Genomic DNA, 10701 nt, shown 5'->3' with positions numbered 1-10701 from the left:
AATAAAAATTTCATTAACAAAACAAGCGAACATCCGCACTCCGTATTAAATTAACATCACAGCAAAATGATCAATGCCCAGCCATATGGTGAGGCGATTCTAACATGGCGTAATTGTATGAAAATTGCTGCAGAGCTAGCTCTGGCTTGATAAAACTGGTCCAATAACTGTTTTCTCATTTTGTTGGGAGTTCTTTCTTATTCCCACAGTAACGCACGGCCACATTTCCTCTGTTGCACTTGATAAGGGTAAATTGGCACTGTGGGATGGAGCAAAGCTTTATTCAGTCCCACAGTTCAGCTTCCAATTGACGGGAAGAGTTGTACAAATTGTTTTCCCTTCGTTCGGGAGACACTTATCAAGGCCCAACAAGGAAGGTAATTCGGGCCGCTCGCCAGGCAGGCAAATCTCTCAAAAGAGACAGTACCAAGCCCCCCAGCATAATGAAATCATGAGCCTTTGCCAGCCACGGGGGGCGGCGGGGGGGGGGGAATTACAGGACTTTCTGAGGTGGATTGCTTAATAAGGGGTACCCAGCAGAGTAATTTAGCAAAGTATTTCAAGGAGCTACTCAGTTGCGGCACTGTGATGTCCCAGCGCCGGTGAGAAGATCGGCTCGCTGCACAGTGTTCTACTTGACTTATGGTTGCTTTTCCTCCCTCACATACTCGGTACCTCTCAGGTAACCCTCATCAGCATTACGATTTTGTTCATCGTTTCCAAATTTCCACTCCTCAAGATGGGCCAGACTCTTGAAGGGAAGCAAGCGAATACATTCTAAATCCAGCCATCCGTCCGATAAGGTCAGTTCTGCGATAGGTGGGCTATGATTTATCGCTTCCACCTGTGAGGAACAAAGGCTCTCTACCTCTGGAGTAAGCACAACTCCGTGGATATCACTACGCTCAGACTTTCAGTCCCTACGTGCTGTCTTCCCATCTCTGCCTCCTTGAATCATTGACAGCTAGAACCAGAGGGACCTTATGTCTATGTCACCTAAGCTTATGTTATGTAGCAGAGAGAGCTGACTGAAGCAAGGAGAGCATAAATGATTTTTCAAGGTACCGGAGCTAAGAAATAGAAGCCACGGATGATAGCGACAAACAGTGAATGCGACAGGTTGTGATCGAATACAAGAGGTTTTGACCTGTTGCCCTACCACTCTACCTGGCATTATCTCGTTTCCCATATAAAGGGATATCTTAACGATCAGGCTAGAGAAAGACTCAGGAGAACGAGAATAACCTACGCTCTCCCCAAGTGATTTGAGATAGAACTTCATCTTTCTGCCTTAAGTCCTTTTTTGTAATGTTTCTTTATTGTTGAGAGCGGGGGGAGGGGCAGAGGGAGAGGGAGAGGGAGAGGGAGAGGGAGAGGGAGACATAGAATCCAAAGCTGGCTCCGGGCTCTGAGGAGTCAGCACAGAACCCGACACGGGGCTCAAACCCACCAACTGTGAAATCATGACCTGAGGTGAAGTCGGATGCTCAACCGACTGAGTCACCCAGGCGCCCCTGCCTTAATTTCTGCTGTGACAAACTGGGCATAAAAATACGCAGTATTTATGCGAATACTTACTGTGAACCCGGTATGGAAATCTTGTCTTAGACCCAAGAGGTAAGTATTATTGTCTCCATTTTACGGGAGAAGTAACCAAAGAGCAAGGATGTTGGGTGATTCGCCCAAGGTTCTTCAGCCAAAAGAGGGTAGAACAGGGATAAGAAACCACATCTGTCTGAAGTCAGAGTCCACTGAATAACCACAGAGAAGGTCCAGTTTACATAGGACAACTGGAGACCAGACTCAGGTATTGGGGGAAAAGTTCCCTCCAGGCACTTTGTTTTTATTTTTTTCCTTTTTTATTTTATTTTTTAATTTATTTGTTTTGAGAGAGAGAATGTGTGACCACAGGGGAGGGGCAGAGAGAGAGGGAGAGAGAGAATCCCAAGCAGGCTCCGTGCTGTCAGCACAGAACCCAATGTAGGGCTTGAACCCATGAACCGTGAGACCGTGACCTGAGCTAAAATCAAGAGCCGGATGCTCAACCGACTGAGCCACCCAGGCACCCCTGGGCACTTTGTTTTTAGAGGTAGCCAAATAAATCTAAGCAATAGTAATGTTTTATTCTAAAGAGAGCCATTGCTACATAGATCCCAGACTCAAAATAGGTGTGAAGAGGCCATGTCTTTAGTTTTCCGCTCTTCTTGGACCTTCTCAGAAATGGGAGATCCCAAAAGACAAAACTTAGCAGATGATGTCAGTGCTCCGCCTATGTTCCCTCAGATCCCTTTTACCATGGTTGTGTTCAATGGTTTCCAGCGTGCCTTTGCCCCCAACAGCAGCTATTGGAGGCTGCCCTCAGACACCAGCTCCCTCAGTACCTATAGGCACCAAAGTGCAAAGACCCAGAAGTGTCTAGGAATGGATGCTATATCCCAGGGCATAATCAAACACTCCAGCTTCCTGGCCCCAATTCAGGAACCCTTAGATGTAACCTTCACCGTGTCTGACTCCCCTGTGAAATTGAGCCAAAGTCACCCTCCAAGGGTGGATATCCCAAACCTGGTACCATGTGCTTCCTTGGCCTTCTTTCCTTCCGATCCTATTTCCCACATCTCTGTTTTACTGTCACACCCAATATCATACCAGGATCGGCCTCTGGGTGACCGACTTGAGACAACAGGAGGAACACACCCGTTGTTTGACATCCTGTTTGCTTCCTCTTACACTCAGTGCATTGTTTTTCCTTACATTTGGTACAACTCCGACTCCCTGTGCCTTCCATCCAATGCAAAGATCTCTTCTGTCCTCCAAAGTGACCATGCACACATCGAACCGCCCCCCTCCCCTTGGCTGGCTTTCAGGTGCCTAGAGGTGCCTTTTAGTCTTTGCTTCTCCAAATCACCAAGGACTTAAATAAGAATCATTGTTGGGGCGCCTGGGTGGCGCAGTCGGTTAAGCGTCCGACTTCAGCCAGGTCATGATCTCGCGGTCTGTGAGTTCGAGCCCCGCGTCAGGCTCTGGGCTGATGGCTCAGAGCCTGGAGCCTGTTTCCGATTCTGTGTCTCCCTATCTCTCTGCCCCTCCCCCGTTCATGCTCTGTCTCTCTCTGTCCCAAAAATAAATAAACGTTGAAAAAAAAAAAAAAAAAAGAATCATTGTACTGGTCGGGCACTCGGATTACCAGAAGCTAGCCGTGATGAGTTGTCATTGACCCCTCTTCATCTGTGATCTGAAAAAGAGCAGGAGAAAAGAAAACACAAAGTCTTGTTACCTCAACAAGAAGCCATGTGTATCTCTTCCCCAAGCGAGAAAAATAGCACTACCGGTAATGAAGTGCTATTTATTGGGCTCTTACCATATTCTGGAGCGTTCACAGTCATGTTACATGTATCATTTCATTGTATCTTTTCAAAAACACCATCAGGAGTTATTATTGTTATTATTCCTGGTTTATAGATGAGGAAACAGAAGTACGGAGAGATTATGCTCCTTGCACTCTATTCAATAGGAAGTCATGGAGTTGGGATTGGGGTCCAGGGAACTTGACACCAGGGCCCATACTCTGAACCCTCACAAGTCACTACAAATGTTCTGAGGAACGCAGGAAAGAGGAACTCATAAATGCACACTGTTGTAATGCATTGAATTATCACAGATATGTGTTAAAGAGAGTTTGAGGGCAGGCACTGGACACGCGATGCAAATTTCATGCAAGAGCTTTGTTTTGAGCTCCCAAAATGGCCACATTTTTAGCTCTTACCCTAGAGAGACACAGCACTTTGGCCAATGAGACATGAACAAACAGACCAGGCGGAGGCTGAAAAGTGCTTGCGTATCGGAACTTGCTCTTTCTTCTGCTGTTTAGAATCCTGACACTGCCGTGTTTTGCCACCTTACTGGGAGCTGGAAGGTCACGTGGAGGAGAGTTCAGCCATCCCAGCTGAGTACTTACTTTGAACAGCCCATGACCCCTGAGTTAGTTTACCCTAGATGAAGGTTTCTCAACCTCCCCGCTATGCACATTTTGGGCCAGACGATTCTTTATGGCAGAATGTCTTATATATTAAAGGATATTTAGCAGCATCTCTGGCCTTTACCCACTAAATGCCAACAAAAGCCCTCAGTTATGACAACTAAAAATGTATCCGGACATTTCCAAGTATTCTCTGGTGGTGGTGGCGGTGATGGGCGTAAGTCATCCCCGGGTAAGAACTATTGTTCTAGACCCTCAAGTCCCAGCTGATATATCCCAGACCTGAAGGAGCACTCAGCTGACTCACACAAAATAAATGATTCTTTCTGATTGTTTTGAGTTGTTAGGTTTTGCGCTTGTTTGTTGACTGCCAAAAGCCAACTAATATGGTCTCTGTAAAAGAGGCAATATTTCCTCTTCCTGGATTGCAAAGAAAGACTACAGTTTCCACTCCTCTTTGGGTTTAGGTGAGGTCCGTGTAGCCAAGTGTCTGCCAACTGGAATATGAGCAAAAGTTTTGCGTCACTCTGTCTCAAGCAATTAAAAGTGGAACATGCTCTCCAGAGTCTGTTTCTCCTACCTGCTTGCCTAGAAGGTAAGAACTCCAATGTTGGCAGAATATAAAATAGGAGCCTAGACATCTAAGTCAGGAAGGCTGCCTAATCTACACTGGACAGTGATGTGAGCGATGAATGGACCTTTGCCATCTTAAACCATTGAGATTTAGGGTTTACTTGTTATCACAGCAAACCCTAGGCTCAATCTTCATTCCTGACATACGTTCTATGTTACAAATAAGCTAAACTTATTTATCTTTTCCTCTGGGATGAGGAATGGAAAAGTCCCAATTGGATTTTTCAGTAAATGAGAAGATTTCTTTAATCTTTTCGTCCAACATGTCAACTACCGGCATGCAAATCCCAGCTCTTACAGTCATTCATTCATTCACTAAATGTTTATTAAATGGCTACTAATTATCCACAACCACACCAAAAACCACACCGTGTACATGAATGGTTTCTATCTCTGAGGAGATCACAGCCCACTGGCAAAGGCAACCACGTTGAAGGAAAATTCAGACAACATGGTGATCACCACCGTGATGAATTTAAAACCATTTATTGGAAGAGTGTCAATGAATTGGTGAATAACTGCTGGAAGAATCATAAAACAATCACAGGGAAAGTAATATTCTACATGGATGCGCAAAAAAATAAAATAAAAATTCTAGTAGGAAAAAAAGGAAAGAATATAAGGAAATTATAACAACAGAAGAGAATTCCAGACAGGTGGAAGAACCACTTCAAAATAAATGGGAATGTGAAAAGTCCCCTGGCTTGGGAAAGAGTTGAGTAGTGTGGCTAATCTAGAAGCTTATGTTCTGCTTATTGATTGATATGTTACCAACGAACCCAAAACCTAATGGCTTAAAACAAAGAGCCATTTTCTTTTATCTCATGGTTTTGTGGGTAAGGAATTTGGGCAGGGTTTGGTTAGATAATTCATGCGATATTGATGAAGGTCCTATATGGCTGGTGGATGGGCTAGTGTAAGGGGTCCAAGATGACTTTACTCACATATCTGGTGCCGTGGTAGATATGACTGAGTTCAGCTAATACTGTTGACCCTGAGTGCCAATATCTGGCATCTCCAGTAGAGGCAGGGGCAAGGACCCCAATTCTCAATGGGAGGAGTGTCAAAGAATTTTCAGGCAAGAGTAGGGGGTCTTAGCATCTCGTGTAAGGTGACACATCTTCCTTCCCCACAGAGGCCGACCAGGAGGAACATCAACACCCAACGGTTTATTCCCGACCCTCTGGGATAAACTCTCGCTGTGATCCAGACCCCTGGGAAGTGGAACCAAGGTTAGAGATGGCCCTGAAAGATCAGCAAGATTTTAACAAGCCAATTTGGGAGGACAGGAACCCCAATTAGACAAGACATTGAGTATGTTCAGTAGATAGAGAATATTTGCTGGTGAGGAAGGTAGAGGCCTATGGGGAGAGGAGATGGCAGGTGGGGAATAGTGGTGGCGGAGGCAGGGCCTTTCCAGAGAAAAAAGAGATTGAAGCAGATGAGAAGAGGTATTAAGTGTGTTTAACTTCAGGCTAACGCCACGACTCTGGAAGGCACGGGAAGCGGTTGCTGGGTGATGCTAAGTTTCGCTTTCGAAAAGGGTCAATTCTGGCCTCTGCCTGACTCGGTGAATAAAGTGCAACTGACACAGCCACGCCCATTCCTTTCTCTGGCTGCTTTGCACCAGGATGGCAGAGCGGACTCATGGAGACACACATCCTGTAGCCCATACAACGTAAGATATTTACCATCTGACCCTCTACAGAGAAAGTTTGCTGACCCCCGCTTTGAAGATGAATCTGACAGCAAAGGTGTGGCAGCCACCGGCCTGTCCCAGGCACGGACAGAGCCAAAGGAGGGGTTGGGCATTTGTAACCCTCTGGATGAGTGACGTCACAGTCATGGGTCATGGTAGTGGCATTAGAAAGACAGGGAGAAGGTAGGAGGCTTTTTGGAGGTGGAGGGACACAGTTCTGTGTCGAGTTGAATGAGGGCCTCTGTGTGTGTGTGTGTGTGTGTGTGTGTGTGTGTGTGTATGCGATGGGCAGAGGGCTACAGGAGAAAAAGCTGGCAAATACACCTGCTGGCCTTGCAGGACACTACCGAAGCCATTAGCAAAATGGCAGTTAGGGGGTGGTCGTGGGACAAGGGAGGAGAAGCCATCTTGGGAGGAGGGTGGTGAACCTTCTCTCTTTCCCCTCAATTGACATCACTATTTGGACATTAGCTAAGACAGGTGCTACAGTCAGGAATTCCTTCTGAAACCCCATTCTACTCAACAGAGTAATTGCGAAAGAGGGGCTACAGCGTCACAGCTTACGCACATTTCATTCATTGCGCGGCTCTGATAGACACCTGATTGACGGGGATTCTCTGCCAGTCCCCCAGACAGCTTTCCATGTCTGACTGGATCATGCCGTCTCCCTCCTCAGGGTCTGTGCTCATGTTGTTTCCTTGGCCTAAACGTTGTTGGCAAACCTCACCCAACTCCCAGCTTTCCTGACTGCCTTCGACGGATGCCTCGGGGTTGCGTTTAAACATCACTTCCTCCAGGAAGCCTTCCTTGAACTCATAGGCTAGATTTTGTACCACAGGGCAACACCCTGGCCACACACCATATTTTCTTCCGTTATGCTGTTCTGTATGACTTCTCTGTGCGTACTCTGGGCTTCTTCTGTGGGTTGCCTCCCCTGGATATGAGCTGTCAGAGGACTAGGGGTATCGCATCTTCTTAAAGGATATTCTTTAAGTTTTCATTTACTTATTTTGAAGGGGGAGGGACAGAGAGTGGGAAGGAGAGAGAGAGAATTCCCAAGCAAGCCCCACACTCAGCGTAGAGCCCGACGCGGGGCTCAATCCCACGACCTGCGCCGATATCGAGAGCCCAACCGACTTAGCCACCCAGGCGCCCCCACGTTGTTGCATCTTCTAGATACAGCACGACCCTTACGAACTGCTAACACAAATTCAGTAATACAACACATAATAATAACTGGCTCTTACTGAGGATTCCAACATTAAGCACTAGACTAAGGGTTTCACACAAATCAGTTCAGTCTTCAAATCGATCCCCCGCAGTAAGTACCATTGCTCTGCCCACTTTAAGGAGAAAGGGACTAAGGCTCAGAGGACTTGAGACCCTTGGTCATGCTCAAGGTGACACAGCTGTCAGATGGCATAACCGGGCCTGAAATGCAACTCCACGTAGTTAACCGTTATAAATATCGGGCCTTGAAGGGACACGTGAATGAATACATGAGGAAGAGGAGGAGGAGAGGGAAGGAAGAAGAACAGATTTTATAATATGACAATTTCCTAGGTGTCTCCAGGTGGTTCTACCAACAAGGGGAGAAACACAATTAACACTTACTTAGGACGTTACTGGAAACGCTTTATCTATGTCAACTCATTTACTCTTGGCAACCACGGTCCTGGGAGGTGCATTCGATTAATATCATACCATATCCAGAATTTGACCACCACACACCCCTCCCAAGCCATCACCCCATCTGCATGCGAGCTGCCATCCCCTCTGGCCCGGCTCATGGCTGCAGCCTCCCTGTCCCTGAACTTGTTACCCCATAGTCCTTTCTCCACCTGGGAGCCAGAACGACACTTTGAAAATACAGGTCACATCCCATCAGGTACCTTTTCAAAGCCTCCGGTGGTTCCTCAACGTAGAGTGAAATCCAGCCGCAGCACCTCAGCTCTGTGGAGGCCCCGGCCACCTCGCTCCCCTCTGGATTCAGTCCAGCCTCTCTCCGCCGCCACGCCGGCCTCCCCCGCTCTCCTCAACTCTGCCAGGTACGCTCCTGGGCGTTTCCTCTGCATGGAATGCTGTTCCCACATGCATCTGCGCTTTTACTTCCATTCCTCCTCAGTCCTTGCTCGGATGCCCCCCTCTCAGGGAGGACTTCCCTGGACACCTGCTACAGGACTGCCCCACCGCCTTCTTCCCGCCCTGCACCTCTGATCCCCCTTCCCTGCCTTCCTTTCCCCACTAACAGCCAAGTACTGTGCGGCAGGGTTCACTTAGGGGTTTGCTCATTTTCCCCTTCCTCCAGCTAGCTCCCAGAAGGCAGGATTCAGGAGCTGGAGTCTCTCCGGCTTTTTCCTAGATCGCCAGCACCTGGCAGAGAATAGGCACTCACCAAATGTGTGTAAGAGGGAGGAACAAATGAACTCCCATTTCATAGCCGAGGACACTGAGAAACGTAATTGATGGCTGGCCAGCGTCACAGGCAAGTGACTGGAGGGGTGGGCATCCAAAGGCCGCCGCCACCGGGCCCCGATGAAAGCATAACCACGCTCCCCCCACTGCCTTGTGATGCGGCAGGAGCTGGGGGATCATAGGTTTACAGATCAGAGGGGCCCGGGACGGGCTCCTGGTGAACACAGCTGTGTGACCTCGGGCAGGTTCAGTCCCCTATCTCCAAACCAGCCATGGTAATACTGACCCTGCAGAACGCATATGCAGGATGGTTTGCCCGGTCTCTGACCTGCCGTAGGTCTTCGATAAGCAGACGCACAAAGTTTAGCATTGTTGTCACGATTATTATCACGACTATCACGGACAAGTTACCGACCCCCGTCGCCCTGGATTGAAACCGGTGGGTCTCAGGTGCATCCAGCACCTGGGCTTTATTGTTCTGCTGGAAAGGCAGAGACTCACTTCTGCCTAAGCTGCCAAGCTGGAATGCTAATTCTTTTCATTTTCTGTCAGCGCCCCTGGTTTAGAATGGCAGGCCTACAGACACACAGCGCATCGGGGTGAAGCCGTTTTGACTCTGACTTCAGGGCCCTTGAGAGAGCCGCTTGACTTCCCTGGGAGGAGTGTCTCGTTCGGAATCATTTTTTCCGGGAGTGAGTGAGTAGCCTCATGACACCTCTTGCCATCTTGCCTTGAAGAGCTTGTCCGTGGTGGCGGCCAAGGCTGTTGGGCGTGGGAGGAATTTAAAGTTGTTTGTCACGCGCTGGGTGGGGGAATCCGTGGTTAGCTGAATTTCTCCCGTGGTAAAATTTGGTGCCAACCTTCTTACCTTCTCCGCTAATTTCCTGTATTTCCTGAAGTCTTAGTGGGGTGGGAGGGAAGTAGTGTTCCAGAAAATCTCAGGGAAATAAGCCAAAAAGGGCAGGCGGTAAGACATAATGAAGTGAAATAGAGGCATTCGCACCTTTCCTATTAAAAGAAACTTCCTAGGAAATCAGAGGACTATCCCAGGGCTCAGGAGAGATGATGAAATCAGACCCCATCCCGCCCAAGACAGAGTGCTCTCTGACAAAGGGCCTCAACCCCTGGCCAGTCATTGCTATGGAGGCCGCGTCTGTCTGTTAAACAATGTGCATGGAAACAGTGTCCCGGGAGTTTAGAATGCAGACAGACAAAGAGAATAGGGACTATTAACTTGGCAACAGGATCGTTTTAGGTTTTGCGAGGGTTAGGATTGTTTACCCTTTTGTTGGTTGGTCGAGGGTGGAGCGCTCAGGAGGGAGAACATTGGCACCTCTCCTGCCCTCCCCAGAAGCAGAAAACATGGCAGCCTCCTGAAGATTTGGCCCACACCCAGACAGCCCACGCAGCTAGAAGAGCCTAATGCCCTTGTTGGTATAAAGAGTTCCTTCCCCACCCTAGTGGGACCTGGAGGGAGCCCAGGGTCCTTCTGCCTGTGGTGCAGGAGTGACCCAGCCTAGTAGGCCCATGTGGGCATCACTCTGCAAACCCTACATAAGCACCTCCACCATGGCCAGTCTACCTTAGGAAGCTTCCTATTTCCATGTCTCTCCCAGTTACTTTGATCACGTGCTTGCTAAGCACTTTTAACACATTATCTCTGATTCCTCACTTTGGTCGTAGGAGGCAGAGGCTGTTATCCTCACCTGACATGGAATCAAACTCCCTGAATGCTTCAATCATTTTCTCAGGTTCATCCGCTTTGTAATAGAGTTGGGATATGAACCCAGAACTCTAATGGCCAAAGCCACACGGTTAACCATTAGTCACTGTGTTCTCCTCTTGGGTCTGATACTCAATCTGTGAACCCTGACTGTGGAATCTGGTTCCCATGTCCCCTTTCTCTAGGACTAGATCTTGCTCCCTGGACCTCTGACAAAAACTGTGTTGGACTTCTCTCATCTCAAATGCAGGCCCT

The 10701-nt window shown here is 48.1% G+C and overlaps 1 long non-coding RNA gene across 1 annotated transcript; it reads right to left on the bottom strand.

The window, feature by feature from the left end:
- Positions 1–9130: 9130 nt before the first annotated feature.
- LOC123385117 lies at positions 9131–9865 on the bottom strand. The gene is made up of 2 exons (XR_006597230.1): positions 9592–9865; positions 9131–9485 (listed from the first exon to the last, which is right to left on the bottom strand). It is a non-coding gene; the product is annotated as an uncharacterized LOC123385117 (long non-coding RNA).
- Between the last annotated feature and the right edge of the window lie 836 nt (positions 9866–10701).

This window comes from Felis catus, chromosome B1, assembly GCF_018350175.1.
Source record: "Felis catus isolate Fca126 chromosome B1, F.catus_Fca126_mat1.0, whole genome shotgun sequence".
NCBI lineage: Eukaryota > Metazoa > Chordata > Mammalia > Carnivora > Felidae > Felis > Felis catus.
The sequence above is the reverse complement of the archived record's forward strand: the minus strand, read 5'-3'. Positions and strand labels throughout refer to the sequence as shown.